A 15,124-nucleotide genomic window follows, 5' to 3' on the forward strand; every position below is an offset into this window, starting at 1 on the left:
CATTGCGAACCGATAGTACAGGTAAGTAGAACCCACCCCTGAAGTGTTCCATGTATGTGTGCTGGGAATGAAGGCTGAAGAAAGGTCCTGAGGTCAACAATCTCAAAAATAAAGAGCTGACAAAGTGATTGACCAAGAGGGGACACACAGTGCCAATCCTTAACCATCTAAATTCTGTTATCTCTTATGGGTAATAGGTCAAGAGTTGCTAAAGTACCAGGGCCACTGAAGTTAGTAGTCAACACCAGGGGTCTCCAACCTTGGTCCCTTTAAGACTGGTGGACTTCAACTCCCAGAGTCCCTCAGTCAGCAAAACTGGCTGAGGAACTCTGGGAGTTGAAGTCCACAAGTCTTAAAGGGACCAAGGTTGGAGACCCCTGGTCAACACAGACATCAATAAAGGAGCATATTTATAGCTCAGGGCTAGAATGAGGGGTCCTTGGTGCTTTCTGAGCTTGGCTGTTTTCTTGCAGATGTTTCATTACCCCAACTGTAGCACTGATGATGTTACCTAATTTGGTTAATGAAATGTTTGCAAGAAAACAGCCAAGCTCAGAGAGCATCAAAGACCTTTCAACACAGACATCATTTCTACCATTATTTCCGTAAGATAAAGTTGGTGATGAAAGGTGGCTTTTTTACCTTTGGCAATGCCTATCTTGGTTATTTGAAACTTCAGAAAGCAATTCCTCATAGAAGATACTTTCATGATGAATTCAAGAATGAATGAATAATCATCTCCATGTTTGTATTCTTCAGCTGTAGCTCCGGAAACATTGATAGTCTGCATAAATGAAGTAGAATTGTTGTCGAGATTGATTAGCTTAAACCCCTTGACCAGGGGTGAAATTCAGCAGGTTCTGACAGGTTCTGGAGAACCGGTAGTGGAAATTTTGAGCAGTTTGGAGAACCGGCAAATACCACCTCTGGCTGGTCCCAGAGTGGAGTGGGAATGGAGATTTTGCAATATCCTTCCCCCAGGAATGGGGTGGGAATAGGGATTTTGCAGTATCCTTCCCCTGCCATGCCCACCAAGCCACATCAAGCCACGCCCACAGAACTGATAGTAAAAAAAATTGGATTTCACCATTGCCCTTGACTTTAGTATTACATTAGACCTAGAGAAGTATGGTGTGGTGTGTTTTTTTTTTTTTTTTTTTGGAAACAGTAATTACTGAAATAGTTGGAAATATGTTCTCCACTGAGCCATCAGGTTCATGCTGAAAGTTCCTTCACTGAAGAAAAGGTAGGAGCCAAAGTGAGTTTGGCAAAAGGAAAAACACAGGATAAGTTGGCTGCACTCTCTGGACGGAATGATTGGGTTAGAGAAATCCAGTTGGATTTATAGCACCAATCTGGCTGAATTTACTTTTGGTCACTCAGTATGTTTAAGCCATTTATTCTTGTTCTACATTTATTTTCAGTAGTTAGAGATATAGCCAAAAACATTTTTTTAAAAAAAAAATCAAGTTACGCTTGAAAGTTTCTTTTAAAATACTTAATTTGGAACATGCAAAACAAAAAACAAAAAAATACCCCACCGACCCCTCTTGAATTAAAGAAATTCTCAGAGTGTAAATGTAAATTCGCATTTTAATAACAGCTCTTACACACACACATACACACACACACACCCCAGAATATTGACAATAGATCTTTTATTTTCTAGGATTTTTTGCTGTTATTTAACACTTAAATAAAAGTGTTATTCAACAATAAAATATTGTTGAAAATAAAAGCAGGGAATAACATTTATTGCTTGCCTAGAGAAAGGAGAGAAGCCTTCAGCGCTGATTATTTTTAGAACTTCCACGATGGATGGACTGACATATCGCAACAGCAGAAAGTGGCTCCTGCTGGTTGCTGGGAGGCTCTCACAGGTGAGACAGCCCACGATGTATGGTCAGGCCCCAAAAGGCACCGTTTGCAACACAAGGCCTTCATTTCTGAGCTTCCTTGCCACAGGGCACAAATAATGTTTTCCTTGGCCAGGTAAGCTGTATAATATAAATTATTCTGCAGCCAGTCTGACAGAGTTGGGCAGAGGGTACATGGAACTGGACAGTTTCCTGGTGGCGTCGTGCCTAGAATTTGTTCTCAATGTGTGAATTTGGATGGGATTTCTCACAGACAGACAGACAGACAGACAGACAGACGTGCATAGTATATGCTCCCTTTTCAAATCTGTCTTTTCCTGATGCAGAGTGGTGGTATGTTACGAAAGCTCACACTTGAGCAGCTGAAGTTTTGGAGCACCTAGCTGACCACAGTATTGCATTTTGTCATGAGGATTTTCACAAGAAGAGTTGGATTTGTCATTGCAATCAGCATTTCATTTCAAAGCCTTTTTCCTAGAATGACCCATCAACTTTTTGGGACTTGGTTGAAAGCCTGAATAACCAAATCAGTTGATTTAAACTTATCTTTTAACTCATCCACAATCTTTTCCTATTTAGTACCTTCTTCTTCTTGTGCCATATCTGTCATCGGAAATTGGCAATCATGTTGGCGATCCTATTTTTATCAACAGCCGCACGAAAAAATGCTGCTGAGTTTTGTCCAGTCCAGTCCCTTATTTTGAAGCCACAATGTTCTTCTTCTGCCTGGACCTTGTTTGCCTTCAATCTTTCAATCCTGGAGGATTAAGTGAAGGATGCCCTATTTTTCCGGGTGTCGCATCTCATGTCCAAAATATTCTAACTTTCGCTTTTTAATGGTTTTGATTTAGTACCTACTTAGCTTTTTATGGGGAGGGAGGAATTGTAAATATTAATTCCAACAACAAATTCATAAAACCATACAATTATAATATGTAACACGGTAACATTTGAAAACCATATAACAATGAGGAATATACAAGAATAGCAAGAAGCAATGGGTGGAAACTAATTAAGGAGAGATGCAAATTAGAACTAAGGAGAAATTTCCTGATAGTTAGAACAATTAATAAGTGGAACGACTTGCCTGCAGAAGTTGTAAATGCTCCAACACTGGAAATTTTTAAGAAAATGTTGGATAGCCATTTGTCTGAAATGGTGTAGGGTTTATATTATTATTATTATTATTATTATTATTATACAACAGGACAGATTCAATTCAATCTGGAAGTATATCTAGTTTCACCAAAAGCTTAAAAGGCTTGTTGTGACTGAAAAGGGAAGGGATTCTACAGAAGGACCCATCTTTCTTGGCTACCCCTAACCAACATCTTCATCCTTCCTTCGTAACATTTTCTAGCCATCTAGGACATCTTCCTTCATAACATTTTCTAGCCATCTAGGCAACTTTAAGCCTGGAAGACTTTAACTCCCAGAATTGAAGTCCTCCAGGCTTAAAGTTGGTAAGGTTGGAGAGCCCTGATCTAGGATGTAATACAAACTCTGTCTTCATTTCTGTTATTTTGACACAATAGTGGTTGGATGATTCTGGAAGATGAATAAGGTGCTAAATGAGAAATGACCTAAAACTCCATTAAAAGACCTGCAACCATTATATGGGGAATCCTGGCTTTGCTTCATCTCAGTAGCAATAAGGCATCCTGATTGAGAATGGCTTTAATAGTGACCCCGTCACCAGCCTATTTTTAATTGTAGCTCAAGATGCTCTTTCCTGGAACCCCAGAAGAGCAGTGATGGTACATTGTATGTGGCCACCTGCCTAATTAGACATGGCAGGATTCCAGGGTCTACAGATCTTTTCCATCTTCAAGCAAGGTTCATTGACTCTTCTGCGCAAGGGGCTTGGCATTCCTCCCTGGTTTTGATTTGTTGGTTTGAAATCCTATTTGGGAGAATGAAAAAAGTGAGGGTGGTTATGCCCTGGCATCCCCATAATTACTGTACCTTCCTTTTCAATGTCTGAAAAGTTCCATCAAGGCCAATGGAAAATAACACCTGTTCCATTTGTCTAGATTTATATTTATTTATTTATTTATTTATTTATTTATTTATTTATTTATTTATTTATTTATTTATTTATTTATTTATTTATTTATTTATTTATTTATTTATCGTATTTGTATACCGCCCTATCTCCCTAGGGACTCAGGGCGGTTCACAGGCAAATAAAAAGGTACATATAAATACAAAGTAAAATAACAGTTAAAAAGCTTATTCTACATGGCCCAATTTTTTAAAAACAATATAAATAATAAAACCCATTAAAACCAATATAAAATTTAAAATCTAATCCAGTCCTGCACAGATGAATAGATGTGTTTTAAGCTCGCGACGGAAGGTTCGGAGGTCCGGAAGTTGACGAAGTCCTGGGGGGAGTTCGTTCCAGAGGGTGGGAGCCCCCACAGAGAAGGCCCTTCCCCTGGGTGTCGCCAGACGGCACTGCCTAGCTGACGGCACCCTGAGGAGTCCCTCTCTGTGAGAGCACACGGGTCAGTGGGAGGTATTCGGTCGCAGCAGGCGGTCCCGTAAATAACCCGGCCCTATGCCATGGAGCGCTTTAAAGGTGGTTACCAAGACCTTGAAGCGCACCTGGAAGGCCACAGGCAGCCAGTGCAGTCTGCGCAGGAGAGGTGTCACATGGGAGCCACGAGGGGCTCCCTCTATCACCCGCGCAGCCGCATTCTGATAGCTTTGGTGTAGCATTCAGTCCAAAGACATCACCTCAAAACAGTTGAGTGCTTGTCATGCGGGAAGGTAAGCTCTCCAGACAAATATTAGAGATCCTGTTTAGGTGGCAAGCCCAAAGAACTGCGGCTTGATGCTGGGTAGCTCATCTTGAAAAGGCCAACTGGCTTGAAGCCCATTGTGGCGGTTTTAACAGAGGGGTTCTGAGTGAGGTTTTAAAGCAGGAGGGTGGCATATGGATTTAACTATATTCAGAAACCCATGAATTAGTTTGGTCAATAAAAGAGATCAGAAACTGAAAGCAGTAGCAGCATGAAACCAGAACTTAAAAGAGGCCCTTCAAGTAGTCTCTTGGTTAGGAGGAAGCCATTTTCCCTAATTTGTTTTACAGATCTCTTAAAAAGTGCATATGGGAGAAAGTGACTTCCAGAAACCAGCTGTTTTACTAAGTCACACTGTGGAACTGCCAATAACGTAAAAACAGGAGTTTGGAGATAGAAAGCAATGGAACCCGTCTCTGGGACTTTTTGAGCATGTGACAACATTTCCATCAGAATCAGAATAGAGCTGGAAGGGACCTTGGAGGTCTTCTAGTCCAGCCCCCTACTCAAGCTGGAGATCCTATCCCATTTCAGACAAGTAGCTGTCCAGTTCTAGTAGATATTTGAGTCTCATCTGTCTTGGATTTTATATATTTACACTTTAAAGGTCTTTCTGCAGCATCTAAATGATGATGTCACCTTATACTCACATAAGACTGTACTTTGCTGTCTGTTTTATGAACTATCCTAGAATATTTGATAGAAGACCAAATTAAGAAATCACCTAATTCCCAAAGAAAAAGACGGAGTATGCATAGGAGCAGAGCTTTCTCAGGTTAGGGGAGTTACATGATTCATGCGAAAATATATATATATATATTTTCTGGTTAGCTGGTTAGCCATTTCATACCCCTCCAATCCATACATGCAGCAGACTGACACCCACTATGAAGATGTAGCACGACCACAAACACGAAGCCAAACAACAGCAATGCAGCTCACCAGCTCAAATCCCCCTGCTACTCAGACTAATCTGAGCACAACCAAGCCCCCACCCAAACAGGACACACCCCCAGCCAATCAGAGCACAGAAAAACCCATCCAATCAGAGCACAGCCAAGCTCCCACCCAATCAGTTCAAACCCCCACTAGCAGTTAAAAAGGAAGAAACAGCTGCAATCACACATTGCTCCCAGAAGTACGAAGCTGAAGCCTGAAGATGACGAATGAGACTTCATCAAAACATCACCAAGACACTTCCAATTTTACGCGGGAGAAAACCCGAATAACCAAAGACATATATATATATACATATACATATACATATACATATACATATACATATACATATACATATACGTACGTACGTACGTACGTATGTACGTACGTATGTACGTATGTATGTATATGTATATGTATATGTATATATCAAGCTATTGAGAGGTAAAGATTCTTTACACAAATGTTTGAAACTGAGTTGCATTCCAAAATATGCCAGTGGCAAATGTTATATTGAAGCATCAAATGTATTGGTTTTCAGTCTTTGTAATGACAATATCTAGGGGAAAGCCTCCACTAATCTGCATTGCAGCTTATCTAGCTGTAATAATTTCAGAATTTGCACCTCAGCCACTGGGAAGGAAGTGGATGATAAGATCTCTGGAGAAGCAGAGCAGCTAGATATGGCACCTAAAGTATTTTTTCCCCCCTATTTCCCTGAGCATGTGGTTGCCATTTACAGGCAGAACCGGACCACATTATCCCGCTCTGAAATCAGTTAAGGATTGAGAAGGAACCCATGAAAAGATGACCAGCTAAGCAAAAATTAAGCCTCCGTCAGCCCCAATAAGCAATGATCCTCCTGTTGATTTGGGATTTCTTCCAGGATCTTTCCGAAATGGAAGATAATGTGAGTTGACACTGCAATACCTGGGAGAGAGAGGCTGAAGCCCTGCTGTGATTGCAAAGTACAATGACAGCAAGAACCAAGCTGGTTGGAGGCCAATATTCCCACTCATCAAGCCATCAGGAAACTTGGGAAGTTCCCAGGGGAGAGAAGGAGGGAGACAGCAGAGAGCCAGTGCAGTTGATGGATGGTTTTATGTTCCAGACTGGACAATGATGTCAGAATTTCCAATCAGAAAAAAGGAAAACCTACCATTAGTTTTTCACTGAGCGCTTTGATTCAAGTCATTAAAGAAAACAACCTCAACCAACGCAAGCTTTATATAGATCTTTTCGGAAGGGAGGTTAGTGGCATGATGCAACTTGGTGCTGCTTCTTCACCCAAGGCAGAGAGAGAGGAGCAGACGAGCAACCCAGAAGTGGTGCGAGTCTTCTTTTGACCCCTTTTGGCTGGTTCCTCTGCAGAGTCAATCCAGGGTTTCCACTGACTTCAGCCAAAAAGGCAGACCTTGAGAACGTAAAAATATCTTTTGTTACAATATTAAATCAGTACCAAAAAAATTATGACTGCCTCTAGACTTGTTTACATATTATATTTTAGAAGTTAATAGCATTTTGCTTAGGTTATAGTCAACTGTCTATAAGGGCTCAGGGTGGGACCAGAAGGACATTCATTGATTTATCTATAAAGTTGATAACTGCTTTTCAACCGTTGGGAATTGGTCTTGGCCATGATTTCTTTATGAGAGGCCTGTCTTTTCCATGGAAATGGCAGTTGGGAGCCACAGTAAGCAGAAATATGTCAAAAACTCTGGAAGGTAGAAGAATGAATTCATCAGTGAGAGGGCTTACTCTCTCTATTACTTAAATAGTGCTCTGCATAAAAACAAAAATAACAGCTTTATCTTTTAGGTAGCACAGTAATACAGGAGGAAGGCAGCTGAATTAGTCTTTCTTTCTGCTGAATTATTATTTGTAGGAAACCTGATCTTGACAATCCTACTATCTATTAGTGCATGTTCAGTAAAACTTTTCCCAGCAAGCAAATCCAATTTCTGGCAGTGGTTTGCCATTAACTTCTGGAATATTTTTTTCACTTCCCAATCTAGCCTGATCCTTATGTAATCTATTCATGATTGGCCCACATGGAAGGACTCACAGCAACCATACAAAACTGAGAAGATTGCCCCCCCCCTCCGCTTCTTGTTTTGTTTATATAAATTTTTACACACACACAAACACACACACGCAATGCTATTAACTGTACAAAGGTCATGCATTTTTTTCTGCTCATAAAAACATTGTGAAAAGATTTGATTTGATTGGGACCTGCCTAGAAATGGCTGAAAGATGGGAGGCTATAAAAATGTTTTAAACACAATAACTTAAATGACTAAAAATGAAAAGTGTCTCTTCACATGTTCAGACAAGGAGGACTACTTATTGCACATCTGTAAATTGTGCTTCTGCCAACATTGGTGTGTTACATCACCTCTGTCTCACAATGCCCCATGCAGCAGTGGTGGGTTTCAAATTTTTTTACTACTGGTTCTGTGGGTGTGGCTTGGTGGCTGTGGCATGGCTTGGTGGGCATGACTTGGTGGGTGTGGCAGGGGCAGGATACTGTAAAAATCTCCATTCCCTCCCCAATCCAGGGAAAGGTTACTGCAAAATCCCCATTTCCTCCCGATCAGCTGGGAATTGGGACACAGAGAATAGATGGGGGCTTGGCCAGTTAGAATTTTTACTACCGGTAATGTATCTTTAAAGTTTTGGAGGAAAACTTGGGCGGGAAATAGCACGTTGCTGATTGGTTGAAGCCTCAGCCAAAACTGTATATAAAGAGGGGTTTTTGCCGGATGTTTTTGCTGGGTTCACTATAAACTAAAGAGCTGTTGTCACTCATTGGTCTCCTGCCTCTTTATTGCCCAAATCTAACATTGGCGACGAAGGTGGGATATCGAGGCAGAAAGATCGTCGGAAAGAGCTGAACTAACCAGGAATTAGCGAACCCAGACAGTAAGGGGCGGAAAGCAGCGATGTCCAGCTACACACCGCCAGCGCCATTTGACCCAGCCAAGGAGAAATGGGGGTCGTACATGGCTCGTTTTGAGTGTTTCCTCGAAGCGAACGAACTCCAAGGAGTCTCGGACAATCGGAAGCGAGCGTACTTCCTAAGCCACTGCGGTCCGGAGGTTTTCGACACCGCAGAGTCGCTTTCAGAGCCAACGCCAGTACAGTCGGTACCGTGGCAAACACTACAAACGGCACTTCGAGCACACTACGCACCGATACCCTCAAAGTTCGTCCAACGGTTCGAGTTGAGGCAGCGGGTACAGCGCGAGGGTGAATCGATTAGTGTGTACATGGCGGCGTTGAGAAAAGCCGTGAACCATTGTGAGTACAGAGATTTGGAAGACGCCTTACTCGACCAGCTCATTTGTGGGGTCAGGGACATCCGATTGCGAAGGCGGCTGCTGTCTAGAAGCAACCTGACGCTGGCAATAGCCTTGGACGAGGCCAGGGCTCACGAGATGTCCACCAAAGCGGCAGAGACCCTGCAAATGCCGAACGCACCAGGGGCTGGAGCGAAAACAACCCCGGTCCACAATGAGGAAGTCCAGGCTGAATCGGAAGGTGAGGAAGAGGAAGAGGTTTTCCACACTGGGAGGCCGGAGAGAGGGGACCGGAGCGAATGCGTGAGTTGCGGGGGCCAACACCAACGACAACACTGCAAGTTTAAGGACGCGGTTTGCCGGCGGTGCGAAAAGAAAGGCCACATAGCACAGGCCTGTCGAGCCCCCCAACCTTCCCGCCAAAAATTCAAACCGACCAATCAGAGTGCGGGAGCAGCGAAGCGGCCCGGGATTGGTCCATTCAAAAAGGGCGCGAAGTTAAACCAGACTGCCGTGAGAGTGGGTCACTCATCAACGCGACTAGAGAAAAAGATTTTTACCAAGACATACATTGAAGGGGTGCCGTGCCAAATGGAAGTGGACACCGGCTCATCGATCACAATTATGTCCTGGGACACCCTCGTGAGAGACTTGCCTGCCATCGCGAAGCGCAAACTACAAACCCAGAAGCTAAGGGTGCAGGACTACCAAGGGAATCGGATCCCTGTTCGAGGGGTAATGTCCGTCCAAGTCAAGTATGGACAGTTCAAGAAAACCCTGCCAATCACCATAGTTGATGGAACCTTACCGAGTTTGCTAGGACTGGACTGGTTCCGAGCTTTGGGCATGGGAGTGACCGGGGTCTTCAGGAATGAAGTCGACCTCAAAGATGAACTAATGAAGGAGTTCGAGGACGTCTTCAAAGACTGCCTGGGCAAGTACGAGGGGACCCCTATTTCCTTTAACCTAGACCCACAAGTTGCCCCTATCCGGTTAAAGGCTAGGAGGGTTCCATTTGCCCTAAAGCCCAAGATTGACCGGGAGCTGGACAAACTAGTAAGCCAGGGGATACTAGTGCCCATTGACCATGCAAAATGGGAGACACCTATAGTCACCCCAGTCAAACCGGACGGATCGGTCCGGATTTGCGCTGACTACAAGGCAACGCTTAACAAAGCATTGCAGAAGAGTGCATACCCCGTCCCAGTAGTGCAACACTTGCTGCACTCGTTAGGACAAGGGCAGGTTTTCGCCAAGCTAGATTTGGCTCAAGCCTATCAGCAGTTACCCGTAGATAGCAGCACAGCCGAAGCGCAAACAATCGTCACGCACCGGGGTGCTTTTAAATGCACCCGGTTACAGTTTGGGGTTAGTGTGGCTCCTGGGTTATTCCAGAACCTAATGGAGCGACTATTGCAGGGACTCCCCGGGGTGGTACCCTACTTCGACGATGTCTTGGTATCTGCTGAGAATTTAGAGGAATTGGGGGTAAGGCTGAGAAAGGTTTTGGGCATTTTCCGGTCTGCCGGGCTTAAGGTTAAGCTGAACAAATGCCAGATCGGGGTAGGATCCGTAGAATTCCTGGGCTACCGGATAGACAGGGAAGGGATCCACCCCACTGAGAGCAAGGTACGGGCCATCAGGAAGGCCCCTGCTCCCCAAAACAAAACGGAGTTACAGGCATTCTTAGGCCTGGTAAACTTCTATGCGGTATTCTTAAAGAACAAGGCAACTATAGCCGAACCGCTACACAAATTACTGGCAAAGACAGCTGTGTGGTCGTGGGGGAAGGCGGAAGCTAAGGCATTCGAAGGAGTAAAAAACCTTCTATCCAGCGATAGCCTCCTTATTCAATACAATGGCACGTTGCCATTAGTGCTAGTTTGTGATGCATCTCCCTACGGGGTGGGGGCTGTGCTCAGCCACAGATTGCCAAATGGAACAGAAACCCCTATAGCGTATTACTCCCGAACAATGTCCTCGGCCGAAAGGAACTATAGTCAGCTAGATAGGGAAGCATTGGCTATAGTCTCCGGGGTAAAGAAATTCCACGAATATGTATTCGGACGTGACTTCGAGATAGTCACGGACCATAGACCCCTACTAGGCCTATTGGCAGGCGACCGCCCAACGCCCGTGGCCCTCTCACCCAGACTGACCCGATGGACTATCTTCCTAGCGGCATACTCTTACAAATTGCTTCACCGGCCAGGGAAGGAGTTAGGGCATGCGGACGCCCTGAGCAGATGCCCGCTACCGGAGACCATCGAAGACCCTACCCCGGGGACACCCGTCCTGCTAATTGACTCTTTGGACTCGGGCCCAGTCACATCCAAGGAAGTGGCTAGGGCATCTTACAAGGACATTACAATAAGGACTGTAATTGGTTGGGTACAAAGGGGATGGCCCGCTGCGCCGGGCGAGCGTTTCAAGGACTTTGTGAAAAAACGAGAGGAGCTATCGGTTCAAGGGGGGTGTCTGTTACGGGGCGATAGGGTGGTGATCCCGGAGAAATTACGAAAAAAGGTATTGGAACATCTGCATGTGGGCCACCCGGGGATCGTGAGAATGAAGGGCTTAGCGAGGAGTTATGTGTGGTGGCCCTTGATGGACAAGGAAATTAGTGACATGGTAGGGAAATGCCAAGCCTGCCAGGAGTCAAGGCCACTACCCCCTACGGCCCCAATCCGAGAGTGGGAGAAACCCCAGGGGCCATGGTCTAGGATTCACATCGATTTTGCCGGCCCATTCCACGGGCAAACCTTTCTAGTGGTAGTAGATGCCTACTCCAAATAGCTAGAAATCATCCTCATGAGATCCACGACGGCCGAGTCAGTGATCTCAGTCCTGAGGCACCTATTTGTAACCCATGGGCTGCCTGACACCCTAGTTTCCGACAATGGCCCGCAATTCACGGCAACCCAGTTTGAGGGGTACTTGGCGGAGGAGGGCATCAGACATGTCCTCTCGGCGCCTTTCCACCCGGCGACGAACGGACTTGCAGAACGTTTCGTTCGGAGCGCAAAAGAAGCATTATCCAGGATAAGGCCAGGCAATTGGCAAACAAAAATCGATACCTTCCTAGCTGTCCAACACAGAACCCCCTGTGTGACAACTGGCCGCAGCCCGGTGGAACTATTGATGGGCAGGAAGCTCAGGTGCCCATTAGACCGACTAAACCCAACCTACACCCCAGATGGGTACAAGGGGGCACACGGTAAAACGAGAGAAATTACAGTGGGCGACCCAGTGTGGGCACACAACTATAGCGAGGGCCCAACGTGGTTAAAAGGGACAATTCTTGAAATAACTGGGCCGAAATCATATCTCGTAGATATGGAGGATGGCTGGGTTTGGAAGCGCCACATAGACCAAATAAGGAAACGAATAACAAGTAAATCAGAAACAGATCAGTCAGGCCCTGACTACCAAATGTTTGAATCCACAGCTGACTCAAACCCGGGGCAAACGCGGGACTTATCTGAGTCCGACGAGGTCCAGCGACACCAACCGGTTCCTCCTGAAGACAGCAGGGACGACGCTGCCAATAATCCAGGGCCGGATGGCCTAGAGGAGGAGCTGGGAGGAACTAACAGTCCCTCCGGCCAGCTCGACTCACTCCCAGAGAATGAATTGCACAGGTCCGAAAGAGTTAGGAGACGCCCTGTCTACTTGCGTGACTACGTAGAGAAATAAGATGCTAAAATTATGTAAATATGGGTACAATGCGTTCTGGGAGGGAAGGAGTGTAATGTATCTTTAAAGTTTTGGAGGGAAACTTGGGCGGGAAATAGCACGTTGCTGATTGGTTGAAGCCTCAGCCAAAACTGTATATAAAGAGGGGTTTTTGCCGGATGTTTTTGCTGGGTTCACTATAAACTAAAGAGCTGTTGTCACTCATTGGTCTCCTGCCTCTTTATTGCCCAAATCTAACACTACCAGTTCTCCGAACTACTAAAAATTTCCGCTACCGGTTCTCCAGAACTGATCGGAACCTACTGAAACCCACCTCTGCCGTGCAGTAAGGAGACCTATGGGGAGAAAGCCATTACTCTTACAATTGTCTTCTCACAGTCTTCAACATGGTGAGGAAGTTCATTTGAGGTACTGCATGGCCTGGATGAGATTGCCTCTTTGAATCCTTGAAGTGAGCTATGGAGAGTTAAGAATGGTATCGTCATTAAATGCAGCCATGATATACATAATGTCAAAAAGACCATAATAGCTGCAGGACAAAGTTATGAAAGGAAACAAAGCTAAGAATTTGCCTTCGGTAACTATGAAATGAGGGAGGAAATATCTATTTTGGCTAATTAGGCTAACCTCTGAATGAATGACTACAAGCATATTGTAACATCATAAATCAAACAACTTTGCTAACTTACATGCAATGTGTCAATGCAGGCATGAAAGAATGAGGCTTGGGATATGTCACACACATGTTAATCATTTTGGAGTCGTCATGGATAGGAACAGATACCAATGGTATCCATGTCTCTGTGTCCATGTGTATGTCTGTCCTGTTAATTTTTTGATAGTCCAAATGCAAGCATAGGTCTGTATAGACAAATGCATATACACACATAGTATATGCACTCATGAAGACAGAGTCTATGAAACACTTTAGAAATCTTCCAAAGGATATAGCCTTAATACTTCAAAGATTATCAGCATGAAAGTACTTTGAAAGAAAGTACTTCTTTCAAATGTTTTGCAGAACATTTATATTATACTGAGTTCATGTATTATTCTATAATAATACATTACAGGAAAAGGTCCATGGATGGATGCTTTTAAAGACATCAGAAGCCTTTTTAATTAACTCCTGGATCCAGATGAGCACATGAGAAAGAATTACGATCTAGGCAAGCTCTTTTCAATTAGGGGTACATTTTTTACAATATTATGCAATATGAGGTTTCAGCATACTTTTCTAAGGTACCCAGATACACATGCAGGGTGAATGGTTTCAATAAATTTCACATTGGAAAATGCAATAAGTGTGTTTATGTGTTTAACTGGTATTAGGTATTCAGAGGAGGGTGGGCTATGATCAAGTGGTGTTAAAAGCTTTACTTTCACAAAATCCTGCTGCTCTGGGTGTGTGGTTTCCACTTTTATAAATCTGATGAAATTTTACAAATGTAGTCTATGAAATATATTCTGAACATGTGTTTAAATATGCTCTCAATGAAAATCAGAATAGGCTTCCCATGCTACTTGGGTATTCGGTTGATGATGTGTTTCTGGAATATGTTAAACAAGATTTTAAAGGTAATTGAAACATTTCACACACATTCTCCCGCATGCCTGGAGCATGTGGTGCCTAATCTTTGAGGGGCATTCAAGCTGAACAACATCAGAAACCAACAATGAATGGCAGAATAGAATGACAATGGTGTAAAACCTCACTGATCCTTATCACTTAGTTTGGAGCAGAAGAGTCACATAAATAAGGAGCACCCTGAAAACCTTTTTGAACCAACCAATTTTACAAGCACAAATAGCCAATCTATATGATACCAAGAGCTTTGACCTGATGATCACTGGACCAATGGTGAATAGAAAGGTATTCGTAAGGAAAGGCCATCAAAGAGTTTTCAAAAAGACTGTTCCATAACTAAACTGCCACCATTAAAAAGACCCACTCTTTAATAGTCATCTATTTCACTTGATTTGACAGAACAAATAAAACCAAATTGAACAGAAGTTTGGAATAGATATCTGTGAGAGAGAAAAGAAGATGGTATGGCTCCAACGTGTTTAAAATCTTCAAATGTTGACTCAATCAGTTGAAATATTCCAGAAGTAAATACCTCATTTAGGACATTAATACAATTGAGCGTGTCCAGAAATATTTCACAAATAGAGTTCTCCACTCTTCTGATCACAACAAAATACCTTATGTCACCAGACTTGAAATCCTGGGTTTAGAAAATTTAGAACTCCGTCACCTTCAGCATGACCTGAGTATAACTCATAAAATCATTTGCTATAATGTCCTTCCTGTCAAAGACTACTTCAGCTTCAATCACAACAATACACGAGCACACAACAGATTTAAACTTAATGTGAACCACTCCAATCTTGATTGTAGAAAATATGACTTCAGTAACAGAGTTTTTAATGCCTGGAATGCACTACCTGACTCTGTGGTCTCTTCCCAAAATCCCCAAAGCTTTAACCAAAGACTGTCTAC

The sequence above is a fragment of the Ahaetulla prasina genome, chromosome 2 (assembly GCF_028640845.1).
Source record: "Ahaetulla prasina isolate Xishuangbanna chromosome 2, ASM2864084v1, whole genome shotgun sequence".
Lineage (NCBI taxonomy): Eukaryota > Metazoa > Chordata > Lepidosauria > Squamata > Colubridae > Ahaetulla > Ahaetulla prasina.